This window comes from Schistocerca americana, chromosome 2, assembly GCF_021461395.2.
Source record: "Schistocerca americana isolate TAMUIC-IGC-003095 chromosome 2, iqSchAmer2.1, whole genome shotgun sequence".
Classification (NCBI taxonomy): Eukaryota; Metazoa; Arthropoda; class Insecta; order Orthoptera; family Acrididae; genus Schistocerca; species Schistocerca americana.
The window spans coordinates 225,558,915-225,573,431 of NC_060120.1; the positions used below are offsets into that span (position 1 = coordinate 225,558,915).

General features: G+C 44.0%; 1 non-coding gene across 1 annotated transcript; it reads right to left on the reverse strand.

Moving 5' to 3' along the window:
• Positions 1-1,016: 1,016 nt before the first annotated feature.
• On the reverse strand, positions 1,017-1,091 carry Trnas-cga. The gene has a single exon. It is a non-coding gene; the product is annotated as a tRNA-Ser (tRNA).
• Between the last annotated feature and the right edge of the window lie 13,426 nt (positions 1,092-14,517).

Below are 14,517 nucleotides of genomic sequence, written 5' to 3' on the forward strand. Positions count from 1 at the left end.
GGCAGCAGATGATCAGTTAGGTAAAATGGCGAGAGCTAGTAGAAATCCTTGGATAACAGAAGAGATATTGAATTTAATTGATGAGAGGAGAAAATACAAAAATGCAGTAAATGAAGCAGGCAAAAAGGAATACCAACGTCTCAAAAATGAGATCGGCAGGAAGTGCAAAATGGCTAAGCAGGGGTGGGTAGAGGAAAAATGTAAGGATGTAGAGGCATACATCACTAGGTGTAAGATACTGCCTACAGGAAAATTAAACAGACCTTTGGAAAAAAGAGAACCATTTGTATGAATATCAAGAACTCAGGTGGAAAACCAGTGCTAAGCAAAGAAGGGAAAGCAGAAAGATGGAAGGAGTACTTAAAGGGTCTATACAAGCGTGATGTACAGGAGGGCAGTATTATCGAAATGGAAGATGACATAGATGAAGATGAAATGGGAGATATGATACTGCGTGACGAGTTTGACAGAGGACTGAAAGACCTGAGTCGAAACAAGGCACTGGGAGTAGATATCATTCCATTAGAACCACTGATAGCCTTGGGAGACCCATTCCTGAGAAAACTCTACCATCTGGTGAGCAAGATGTACGAGACAGGTCAAATACGCTCAGACTTCAAGAATAATATAATAATTCAAAGCCCTAAGAAATCAGGTGTTGATAGGTGTGAAAATTAGCGAACTATTTGAAACTTCCTGGCAGATTAAAACTGTGTGCCCGACCGAGACTCGAACCCGGGACCTTTGCCTTTCGCGGGCAAGTGCACTACCAACTGAGCTACCGGAGCACGACTCACACCCGGTACTCACAGCTTTACTTCTGCCTGTATCTCGTCTCCTACCTTCCAAACTTTACAGAAGCTCTCCTGCGAACCTTGCAGAACTAGCACTCCTGAAAGAAAGGATATTGCGGAGACATGGCTTAGCCACAGCCTGGGGGGACGTTTCCAGAATGAGATTTTTACTCTGCAGCGGAGTGTGCGCTGATATGAAACTTCCTGGCAGATTAAAACTGTGTGCCCGGCCGAGACTCGAACTCGGGACCTTTGCCTTTCGCGGGCAAGTGCTCTACCAACTGAGCTACCGAAGCACGACTCACACCCGGTTGGTAGAGCACTTGCCCGCGAAAGGCAAAGGTCCCGAGTTCGAGTCTCGGTCGGGCACACAGTTTTAATCTGCCAGGAAGTTTCATATCAGCGCAAACTCCGCTGCAGAGTGAAAATCTCATTCTGGAAACGTCCCCCCAGGCTGTGGCTAAGCCATGTCTCCGCAATATCCTTTCTTTCAGGAGTGCTAGTTCTGCAAGGTTCGCAGGAGAGCTTCTGTAAAGTTTGGAAGGTAGGAGACGAGATACTGGCAGAAGTAAAGCTGTGAGTACCGGGCCTGAGTCGTGCTTAGGTAGCTCAGTTGGTAGAGCACTTGCACGCGAAAGGCAAAGGTCCCGAGGTCGAGTCTCGGTCGGGCACACAGTTTTAATCTGCCAGGAAGTTTCATATCAGCGCACACTCCGCTGCAGAGTGAAAATCTCATACCGAACTATTTGTTTAATAAGTCACGGCTGCAAAATACTAACACGAATTCCTTACAGACGAATGGAAGAACTGGTAGAAGCCGACCTCGGGGAAGCTCAGTTTGGATGCCATAGGAATGTTGGAACACGTGAGGCAATACTGACCCTACGATTTATCTTAGAACATACACTCCTGGAAATGGAAAAAAGAACACATTGACACCGGTGTGTCAGACCCACCACACTTGCTCCGGACACTGCGAGAGGGCTGTACAAGCAATGATCACACGCACGGCACAGCGGACACACCAGGAACCGCGGTGTTGGCCGTCGAATGGCGCTAGCTGCGCAGCATTTGTGCACCGCCGCCGTCAGTGTCAGCCAGTTTGCCGTGGCATACGGAGCTCCATCGCAGTCTTTAACACTGGTAGCATGCCGCGACAGCGTGGACGTGAACCGTATGTGCAGTTGACGGACTTTGAGCGAGGGCGTATAGTGGGCATGCGGGAGGCCGGGTGGACGTACCGCCGAATTGCTCAACACGTGGGGCGTGAGGTCTCCACAGTACATCGATGTTGTCGCCAGTGGTCGGCGGAAGGTGCACGTGCCCGTCGACCTGTGACCGGACCGCAGCGACGCACGGATGCACGCCAAGACCGTAGGATCCTACGCAGTGCCGTAGGGTACCGCACCGCCACTTCCCAGCAAATTAGGGACACTGTTGCTCCTGGGGTATCGGCGAGGACCATTCGCAACCGTCTCCATGAAGCTGGGCTACGGTCCCGCACACAGTTAGGCCGTCTTACGCTCACGCCCCAACATCGTGCAGCCCGCCTCCAGTGGTGTCGCGACAGGCGTGAATGGAGGGACGAATGGAGACGTGTCGTCTTCAGCGATGAGAGTCGCTTCTGCCTTGGTGCCAATGATGGTCGTATGCGTGTTTGGCGCCGTGCAGGTGAGCGCCACAATCAGGACTGCATACGACCGAGGCACACAGGGCCAACACCCGGCATCATGGTGTGGGGAGCGACCTCCTACACTGGCCGTACACCACTGGTGATCGTCGAGGGGACACTGAATAGTGCACGGTACATCCAAACCGTCATCGAACCCATCGTTCTACCATTCCTAGACCGGCAAGGGAACTTGCTGTTCCAACAGGACAATGCACGTCCGCATGTATCCCGTGCCACCCAACGTGCTTTAGAAGGTGTAAGTCAACTACCCTGGCCAGCAAGATCTCCGGATCTGTCCCCCATTGAGCATGTTTGGGACTGGATGAAGCGTCGTCTCACGCGGTCTGCACGTCCAGCACGAACGCTGGTCCAACTGAGGCGCCAGGTGGAAATGGCATGGCAAGCCGTTCCACAGGACTACATCCAGCATCTCTACGATCGTCTCCATGGGAGAATAGCAGCCTGCATTGCTGCGAAAGGTGGATATACACTGTACTAGTGCCGACATTGTGCATGCTCTGTTGCCTGTGTCTATGTGCCTGTGGTTCTGTCAGTGTGATCATGTGATGTATCTGACCCCAGGAATGTGTCAATAAAGTTTCCCCTTCCTGGGACAATGAATTCACGGTGTTCTTATTTCAATTTCCAGGAGTGTAGATTAAGGAAAGGCAAACCTACGTTCCTAGCATTTGTAGACATAGAGAAAGTTTTTGACAATGCTGACTGGAATATTCTCTTTCAAATTCTGAATGTGACAGTGGTCAAATACAGGGAACGAAAGACTATTTACAATTGGTACAGAAACCAGAGGGCAGTTATGAGTCGAGGGGCATGATAGAGACGCAGTGGTTGGGGAGTGCGACAGGTGTGCAGCCTATTCCGGATGTTATTCAATCTGTATATTGAGCAAGCAATAAAGGAAACAAAAGAGAAATTTAGAGTAGGAGTTAAAATCCATAGTGAAGAAATAAAATCTTTGAGGTTTGCCGATGACATTGCAGTTCTGTCAGAGACAGCAAAGGACCTGGAAGAGCAGTTGAACGAAATGGACAGTGACTTGAAAGGAGGATACAAGATGGACATAAACGAAAGCAAAACGAGGATAATGGATTGTAGTCTAATTAAATCTGGTGATGCAGAGGAAGTTGGATTAGGAAATGAGACACTTAAAGTAGTAGATGAATTTTGCTATTTGGGGAGCAAAATAACTGATGATTGTCGAAGTAGAGAGGATAACATGTACGCTGGCAACGGCAAGGAAAGCGTTTCTGAAGAAGAGAAATTTGTTAGCATCATGTATAGATTTAAGTGTCAGGAAGTCTTTTCTGAAAACATTTGTATGGAGTGTAGCCATGTATGGAAGTGAAACATGGACGATGAATAGTTTAGACAAGAAGAGAATAGAGTTTTTCGAAATGTGATGCTATGGAAGAATAATGAAGATTAGATGGATAGATGATGTAACTAACGAGGAGGTACTGAAGAGAATTGGGGAGAAGAGGAATTAGTGGCACAACTTGACTAGAAGAAGGGATCGGTTGGTAGGACGTGTTCTGAGGCATCAATGGATCACCAATTTACTATTGAAGGGCGGCGTGGAGGGTAAAAATCGTAGAGGGAGACCAAGAGGTGAACACACTAAGCAGATTAAGAAGGATGTAGGTTGCAGTAGGTACTTCGAGTTGAAGAAGCTTGCACAGGATAGGGTAGCATGGCGAGCTGCATCAAACCAGTCTCTGGACTGAAACCACAACAACAGCAAGTCTAACGACTTTTTTACTTGTAACACATGTAAATGCCCTGCAGCCAAAATCTATATTATGGAATAAAAACTATTGTACATTCAAATGGTGGTTCTATTTTTCTAGAAGTTTTATACGACTGTGGCTCCACATCAAAGTAAAATTAATTTGGTTCATACTGATGGTAAATCGTACCGTGGCTAATTACGTGCCGCGTACATGAATGAATCGTGCCTTGGTGAAGTATTTGCCGAGTAAGTCGATTAAGGACATTCAAGACCCACCGCAATTTAAGAGAAAAATTTGGAAGTTCCTCAAGACGCAGAGATGTTGCAGTCTCAGTTCTAAAAAGAACATGCAAATGACGACATGCAAAAGTTAGTAGAAATTCGTGTGTCTGTAAAAAGATCTACGAGCGAAGTAAACAACAACAACTACCGTCATAACTTAGCAAACGATCATGTTGAGAACACTAGAAAATTCTGGTGCTACGTGAAGTCTGTCAAGGCTTTTTACCAGTCACTCGTTGACCAGACTAGCGTGAGAATGGAAGACATCGAAATGGAAGCCGACGTTTTAAACCTCGTTTCTAAGAAATCATTACCGCAAGAGGATCGTTCAAACAAGCAGACCATCAGAAAGACACCCATATAGAGTATATAGTAACAGCCATTCCTGGTGAAGAGAAGCAACTGACAGAGTTGAAAACCAATAAGTCGCCAGGTCCGAACGGAATTCAGCTCGGTTTTATGGGAGAACTCTTCAATATTGGCCACTTGCTTAGCTTGCGTTTATCGAGAATCTCTCGTCCAGCGCAAGGTCCCAAGCGACAGGAAAAAAGTGCAGGTGTTTTGCCCTTAAGGCGTCAGATGGTTTGGGCCCATAGCGTAATTTAAGAACTATTTTACGTAAAGCCTTTGACATTTTTGAAATTAATGTTATTGAGTCTTAAGTGTTGGGCCTTCAGCCGATTTTGAATTTAAGTTGTTTGCTCTTAGTGTCAGAATCTTAGGGCCTTGAGCCTAATTAAGGAACTGTTTTAAGATAAGGCTTTGCCTTTTAAATTTCTGATTTTGGTTGAGCTTTAAGTTATTGTCTTTCAGCCGTTTTTAAATTAAAGTGCTCTTGCCCTTAAGGCATGAGATTGTACGGTGCATTCAGCCGCTAATTAAGTTTCAAAACTGAAGCTGTGTTTTTTTTTTAATTTTTCTTGGCTCTTGTAATGTTTGATCAAATAAAAGGTTGTATGTTCGAGTGTAACTCACAGCCGCTTATTTTGGCCCCTTTCCACAATTTAAACTACCTGTCCTGTCCTGCGGGTTTAGAAGGGCGTCTCAAATGTTATTTGTTATTGTGTAAACATATCTCTGTCTTAGTACTGGCCTTTTGAACAAGTGCAGTGGACACCATTAAGGAACCATCGCAGGGAAACAGTTTTCTGCTACTGTGAGTTCTGTGGATGTTTGTACTGAGTTAATAGTTACTACATTACATTATCATGTTCATTCTGGATTGGTACAGAAAGCAACATAAAATCACCAGGATTTGTATTTGAGCCTCCAAAATTAATTATTATTATTATGATTATGATTATTATTTTATTTTGTCTGAAGACCATACAGCCATGCCCACTAAGGTTTGACCACCGCTCCCAACAAACGCTGATCAGTGCGTGTTCTTAGTTACCTTTCTTGTTTAGTCAGACGGAACTGTTCGAGTGAATTATAACTGAAATGCGTTCTGGATATTTTAATTTTACGACTACAAAACCCTCCTACAGAATATTGAGGAATAGAAGAAAGAAGTCTGGACTTCCACGTGAGAAAAGAACTAGATGTATTTTACATCTACCCTTGTTCTTGAAGTAGGTAATTTTCGTATCTTTACTCCTGAGACACATTTATTTACTTACATCTTGCTCTCTTGTTTTACACATATGAAGAAAACGACCCTGTTTTATATTTTGCGGAAATTACGAAAGTGTGTATTTTGCAACTAAATTGCAAATGCAGTTCATATCTTGCTGCTACCGGGACTGTATATGCATACAGAAAGTTCAGAGGGGTAATGCTTATAACTGGAACATAATGTTTACCATTGACCAACACCGGGCAGTTTAACAACGGAATGAGAAGTGCGAAACGCTGTTTCCCAATTTGCTCGCCATTAGTTTCATACCCTCGTTATATTGAATAAGCGCTACTTCAATTATCGCTTCCTCTGGCTCGCTGCGGCTCTGAGTAATTATTTAATATTTAGCAGTTCGTTTTCAGAGTTTCCGACGATTCGTTCATTGCAGGACAGAACACACGCGGTGGAATATTCTGAAAATCGAGCGTTTCAATGCAGTGTAGTGGTTAGCGCCTCTGGTTACTGACGTAAAAGATTCGAGTTTGATTCGCGGTGTTCAGTCTGGATATTTCTCTGGTGGTTAGGATAGGAATACAATAATTTCAGCCCCTAACAGAGTAAATGACAAGCTAGTCTGACACGGAAGCTACCGAGGTGAGGTCAGACTGAATAATTTGCACTGAGAATATTAAGTGATGTTTGCCTTTATTCTAGTATGGTAGTGGTACCGAAGTTGTAGCAGAGATCTCCCCGTCGGAGGTTCGAGTCCTCCCTGGGCATGGGTGCGTGTTGTCCTTAGCGTAAGTTAGTTTAAGTTAGATTAAGTAGTGCGTAAGCCTAGGGACCGATGACCTCAGCAGTTTGGTCCCGTAGGAACTTACTGGAAATTTCCAAATTGTAGCAGAGAGCTAACGACCTAAGCGAAGGGCCTGGGGACAGACAGTTGGTGAGTGTATCCAGTCAGTAAAGAGTTTAAGGGAGGGAGAGAGGCTTCTGTGAAAAGCCACACATTTGTGTTGTTCGGTGAAACGGAATCAGTTTAAGTTTGAACATTTGGATTTAATCGATTCTGGCTAATGCTAATAGTACTGGAACAAAGACTCGGAAAGTTTCTTAGTTGGCAACTCAGTTTCTGTATTAAAAGTGATTATTCTGCAATTTAATAATGTAGCTGAGACAAAAAGCCACATAGGAAGCTAGCGACCATTCTAGTAAATGTGCCTAGATCTGTAGTTAAGACGGCTAGGTCGCATAAAAAGTCATACAGCGACGAAGAATGACTACAGCCTGTCATCTCATGTTACGCATCCAACTGGTAACGCACTTGTCATTATGCTATCTTTGCTCTTGGGTTGATTCCTGAAGACGGAAATAATTCCGAACCGCTTCATGCACTCTCTGTGATCAATGAAGCCGTACTTCACTTACTGTATGACATTTTATGCGACCTAGCCAGCTCAGCTACGGATATTTGTAATTTTGCTTTTGCAGACATTAAACTTGTAAATGTTGAGGTGATAGAAGTAATTGGATAGCGATAGGCGCATATACAGATGGCTGTAGTATCGCGTACATAAGTTGTAAAGGGCAGTGCATTGGCGGGGCTGCCATTTGTACACTGGTGATTCCCATGAAATAATTTCCGCTGTGCTTATGACTGCACGAGGGGAATTAACAGACTTTGAATGCGGAATGGTAATTGCAGCTAGGCGCATGAGAGATTCCATTTCGGCAAACGAGATCCACCGCGTCAAAAGTGTGGCGAGAATACCAAATTTCAGGCATCACCTCTCACCACGGACAGCGCAGTGGCCGAAGGCCTTCACTTAACGACCGAGAGTAGCAGCGTTAGCGTAGAGTAGTTAGTGCTAACAGACCAGCATCACTGCCTGAAATAACCACAGGAATCAATGTTGTACGTATGACAGACTCACCCGTCAGGACAGTGCGACGAAATTTGGCTTTAATGAGCTATGGCAGCAGACGACCGACGCGAATGCCTTTGCTAACCGCACGACATCGTGTGTAGCGTCTCTCCTGGACTCATCTGCTAGATCCTAGGCTACTGAAAAACCGTGGCCTGGTCGAACGAGTTCCGATTACAGTTGGTAACAGCTCATGATAGGATTCGAGTGTGGCGCAGACTCGGCGAAACCATGGACGCGGGCTGTGAACAAGGCACTGTGCAGGCTGTGGTGGCTCCATAACGGCGTGGGCTGTGTTTACATGGAACGGACTGAGTTCTCTGGTGTAAGTGAACTAATCATGGACTGGAATCGTTATGTTCGGCTACATGTAGACCATTTAACGCCATTCAGCGAGGGGATTTTTATGGATGACAATGTGCCATTTCACCAGACCACAGTTGTTCGCGATTGGTTTGAAGAACATTCTGGACAATTTTAGCGAATAGTTTGGCCACCCAAATTATCCGACATAAATCCCATCGAACATTTATGGGACATATTCCGCTAAAAGAGGCAGAATTGCTCAATATTTCTGCACGGAACTTCCAACGACTTATCGAGTCCATGTCACGTCGAGTTTCTGCACTACCTCGAGCAAGAGGAGGTCCGACACGATATTAAGAGGAATCGCATAACTTTTGTCAGCTCGGTGTGATGGTTATACTGCAATCTACGTTTTAAACTGCGTTCTTCGTGCTATTTTTCAGGGAGTGACAATGGATGTAAAATAATAATTTCCTTCCCATCCTTTCCGTTCAGTCCATGAAAGAAGCGTGAATGCAAAAGCACTTTTTTACACTATGCAAGCTGCATCATTGTGTTTATAGGGCCTTGATGAATACTGCTCCTCGTAATTGTTTTAACTGTCTCTTTATGAGAACTAAAGACCGACATAATATACAGTTTTAGAATAATGAACGTCTGTTTTACGTTCTTGGGTGGTTACGCAGTATAGTCACAAGAAAGATATTTCCTAATTTTGCAACTGATGACCTAATTTTATTCCGAAATTTTTGATTTTGTTTCAAGCCCTCTTTCAATACACTAGTAATTCAATTTGTGCTCCACGTAACAGTTGTTTTCAGGACTGAACGGTACGAATTTCAAGCAACAATATGTTTTTCTCAATACGTTGTAAGTTTCTGGGAGTCTTACATTGAAACTGCCATGCAATATGCCCACAGTTAGACTTAAACAATTTTTATGTCTAATAATCCGTACTGTAGTACATTATACCAGCATAAAATTGAGTTTGCAGCTCGCAGCTTGAATCTCATAGTGTCATTTTGGGTTTCACTATGAAAGTTACTATTACTTCCCTATATCTAGCATTAGATTCCTGATGAGCAAATTCCATCTTATGTAAGTTTCATGTTCTGCGTTTCAGCAAAAGCTTTGTCAGTTACATGCAAAGAAATATGTCGGATTGTAAGATGTATCTTCCCTTTTTACGCTTCCATTTACCCAATTATACAAAAAAACTTTTATTTCAAAAATTTTTATTCCATTATTGCATATTTGCAGGTTATTCGATAGTGCTGATGGATGGGAATTTTGTATTCATTATCGTTGTTGACAGGGAGTGGTTCAGTATTCTACTCTCCTGCGAAATAATTTTAAAAAAGGTAATACACAACTGAAGAACTGTGATGTGGCAGGATATACAAGTTGTAGTGAAATCTTAATTAGGGTTTATAGACAGTTTCCATTTAGAGACGAAATACAGTCCGGCAACAAGAATGGGAGGAGACAACAAGAAGCCTGGTTTATTTAGTAGTTGGACTAGAATTTAACCAAGGCAATTTTTAAAGACATCTGAAAAAGCTGCACATCGTAAATCCCTCTTTCTATATAATGAAATAAAAGCAACCACTTGCAAAAAAGAAATGTAATTTCTTTACCTATTTTGAGCACTTAGTGTTCTTCTTCAGAAGTGTCCGAAACTGGTCAAGAAATTAAATTTCTTTTTTGCAACTGGTCCCTTATTCTTTCGTTATATAGGTTAATCTTTTCCTTATTGCCCCAGATTAGAAATTAGAACAGTGCTATTGCACGACGCTATAATGCAATGTACTACAGGTCTGTAAAAACATACTATAATAGTAACGCTGTAACAAAACAAACTGATATACTGTTTGTACCAATAAAACGAATAAATACAACAGCAAGTAATCACTGCGTGAAAGGCTTTTAGGATTAACCAAAATATTTACCGCTTTTTAACAGGCCAACTATTTAGGAGGGGGTGTATAACGCTGGATTCGGTTGTGATCAAGCGCATTTGGTGAACCATTACGTGACTAAAATTAAAAATCCAAATAACCCATAGTAATATTACAAATGTGAAAGTAGGCATAACAATGTCTTTTACAACGAGAAAAATGAAGTATGGAGGTAGCTTGAACGAAGAAAATGAACATAGTCTACTTTAGAAAGTATAGTACGAGATATCTGTTGATACGAAGAATATAACGCGAAATATGGAAAAGGTAGCTTTGAAAAAGCTATATACTCCTTGAACCATATATGTGAAAAAGCTTGCATTGTTTGATACCTTGTGCATAAGACGACTCACTGTAGTGAATACAATGCTTATACAATCCTCGACGTGTTTAATCCGTATTTCCATACTAATACCAGTAATAAGCTCGTTGATTTCAGCTACTGAGCATTGCACGTCTCTCATAGCATCTGAGACGCCTGAAGAGGGAAGACTCGCGACAGCACAACCTAAATGCTATTAAGACAAACAAGAGAGACGTACAGGTAGGATGTGGGAGACTTTTAGTGAGGCTGCATTTGACTATCGTATGTGAGCACAGTCGGAGGTAACAGGCAAACACGTGGGGGTTACCTGACCCCACTGCATATACAAATATTATAAAGTTTGCACTGCACCGAAATACAAATTATTTATTTAATAATTTTAGAAACTCCATATATTATTTTGGTATTATCATCATCACTCATGATAACAAAACTCCTGAAATGTATCAACAGTTTGTTGTTGTGTAGTTAGTGTTCACAGGGTTATGGGTTTGGTTCCCAGCCAGGTGTGATTTCCTCTGCTCGGTGCGGCGTGTTTGTGTGTTGTTCTCATTATCATTTCGTCATCAACATCCATGTCACCGGAATGCACCAGGCGATCAAAGTCTCTATGAAGGGACTTCTGGCCAACACTACCATACCCACGTTTTGTTCCATTTTAATAATTTGCGAGCGCACACGAGGTTAATACCGCGCCGTTGTGAATTGGAGCACATGGGGAAAGGCGCACTTCATGAGCTGTGTTTAACTGAACCGGCAGAGATGAGGGCAGCTGACATCTATATCATAATTTATCAGAAGAAAAGTAATGACGTGTGAGCACAACTGTGGGTAACAGCTAGTTTAAAATAAAACGTTAACAACTAAGAAACGCAAACAATTTAAAATAAAACTGTAACAATTCACAAACGCAACTACGCATATCAAAAAAATTTTGCATTGCCCTGGTTCCCAGAACTCCTGAAGATACACGTTGACTGTGGATATTGTATCACAGACACAGTGCCTTTGACTGTTCAGAGATGTCACTAAATCCGCCCAAAGATGTAAACAACCGTACATGAGCAGCCATTATTAGACGGAGGGTGTCCGACAGTCGATCAGTTCCAGTCATTCCACCAGGAAGGAGGTACACGGCTCGTGTTGTCTGTAGTTCAACCATGCCTAAACGGTCAGTACCGCGGTTCGATGGCGTCCGCATTGTTACTTTGTGCCAGGAAGGGCTCTCAACAAGGTAGGTATCCACGCGCCTCGGAGTTAACCAAAGCGATGTTGTTCGTACATGGAGGAGATACAGAGAGACAGGAACTGTCGATAACATGCCTCTCTCAGGCCGCCCAAGGGCTACTACTGCAGTGGATGACCGCTACCTATGGATTATGGCTCGGAGGAATTCTGACAGCAACGCCACCGTGTTGAATAATGCTTTTCGTGCAGCCACAGCACGTCGTGTTACTACTCCAACTGTGGGCAATAGTCTGCATGATGCATAACTTCACTCCCGACGTCCATGGCGAGGTCCATCTTTGCAACCACGATAACATGCAGAGCGGTACTGATGGACCCAACAACAAGCCGAATGGACCGCTCAGGGTCGGCACCATGCTCTGTTCTCCGATACGTGTCGCATGTGCCTTCAACCCGACAATCGCCGGCGAGTGCAGCAAGATGAATGTTCCCCGCTGTTTTGGGGTGGCATTATGTGGGACCGACGTGCGCCGCTGGTGGTTATGGAAGGCGCCGTAACGGCTGTACGATACGTGAATGCCATCCCCCGACCGATAGTGCAACCATATCGGCAGCATATTGGCGAGGCATTCGTCTTCATAGACGACAAATTGCGCCCTCATCGTGCACATCTTGTGATTGCCTTCCTTCAGGATAGCGACATCGCTCGACTAGAGTGGCCAGAATGTTCTCCAGACATGAACCCTATCGAACATGCCTAGGATATAAGCCGAATCGCCGCTTAGGAGTGGGACAACCTGGACCAACAGTGCCTTGATGGACTTGTGGATAGTGTGCCACAACTAATACAGGCATGCATCTATGCAAGATGACGTGCTACTGGGTATTAGAGGTACTGGTGTGTACAGCAATCTGGACCACCACCTCTGACGGTCTCACTGTATGGTGGTACAACATGCAATGTGTAGTTTTCATGAGCAATAAAAAAGGGCGGAAATGATGTTTATGTTGATCTCTATTCCAGTTTTCTGTACAGGTTCCGGAACTCTCGGTACCAAGGTGATGCAAAACTTTTTTTGATGTGTGTGATTTAAACTTGACTTCATGAAACTGATGCATGACACTTCAACAATTTCAACATTAGCAACGCCTTGGGTGGCGCAAGAACTAACTGGAGCCAGAAAGACAATTAAAAGAACACTAGAAAACAAGATATTATAGTTCACTTGCAGTAGCACTGTGTGAATGACTGCTGTTATCAGTCACTCCATGGTACTGCCGCAGCAACTTGTAAGAGGAAGGCCGAATACACTGTTCGGACTCCCCACGCACGTCTACACATAGATCAACAGCGCAGTTCTGTCGGCTGGTTTAAATGGCTCTGAGCACTATGGAACTTAAAAGCTGAGGTCATCAGTCCCCTAGAACTACTTAAACCTAACTAACCTAAGGACATCACACACATCCATGCCCGAGGCAGGATTCGAACGTTCCAGACTGTAGCGCCTAGAGCCGCTTGGCCACCCCGGCCGGCCGAACATGACAAGAGTTGAGCATAATGGTCTTATAGGATTCCACAAAGATTCTCTCGTCCTAGTCTTGCCAGCTGATAAACGCAATGCAGCCGTTATTATGGAACGAGCCGAGTTTAATGTGAAGGTTTTGTTGATGCTGGAGGAAGAGACACATTAAAAAATATATCAAGGGGTTCAACATTCAGAGTAATGAGAAAAGCGTCGAAGCTTCTCAAGAGGTCTTTACTGGAAGAGAATGTCGTTAAAAATCTCCCTCGGGTGCCTCGAATACCGACATTGTGTGGCCTTCCAAAGGTTCACAAGAAGAACACACATCTACGGTTCATCGTGAGCAACATTGGACCGCCGGCTTACAGACTCGTGAAACATCTGGTCATATCAAGAATACGACCGACATCAGTCGAATTAAATGCCTACGTCAGATAAATACCTGCGTCATGGATATTATGATCAGCATTAGTATGGTCTAATTATTCACGCGCGTTCCTATTAAGGATTCTATAGATCTGCTCTCCCACCTATTTGACGACAATGTTGTGGATTTAAGTACGCTCTGACGTCATCGTATTTTTTGTGTGAGAAAGAAGTAGATGACACGTTCATTTTCTGGTCTCATCTACGTGAAAATCTGGGAGAATTCATGGACCACGTCAACAGTATCCGCGACAACATAAACTTCACGATGAAGATAGAGAGAGAGAGAGACAGATGGTGCCTCGCCGTTCTTCGTCAACCTCGTCCGCCGTAAAGCAAACGGGTGTTTCAGCCACAGTGTTCACCGAAAACCCACCCACACGGACCGATATCTGCCCGTTAATAGCTGTTACCGTCCGCCGCAGAGCAACTTGGTCCATCGAGCAGAAGCCGTCACAACCGCTGAAAACATGCCAAAGAAACTGAGCCCTGTACGGAAAGTATTCAAGGAAAATGACCACAACAACCGCCAGATTTCGCAAGTCATCTTTCTCAAAAAGCGGAAGTAGAAAGACCCCCGAGGAGGACTCGAAGAAACTTGCCTTTTTGCCGTTCTGTGACTCAGTAACAGGAAAGATTAGCCAGCTCCTGAAGAGGCATTAAATCATTTCGATCTTCAGGGCTCCAACAAAAATTCGACAACTCAAGAGGTCTGTGAAAGACGATGTAGGCCCCAGAAAACCAGAAGTATATGAAATACCGTGTCTTATGTCTTAATGTCGACAGACTGTGCATACTACTGAACAG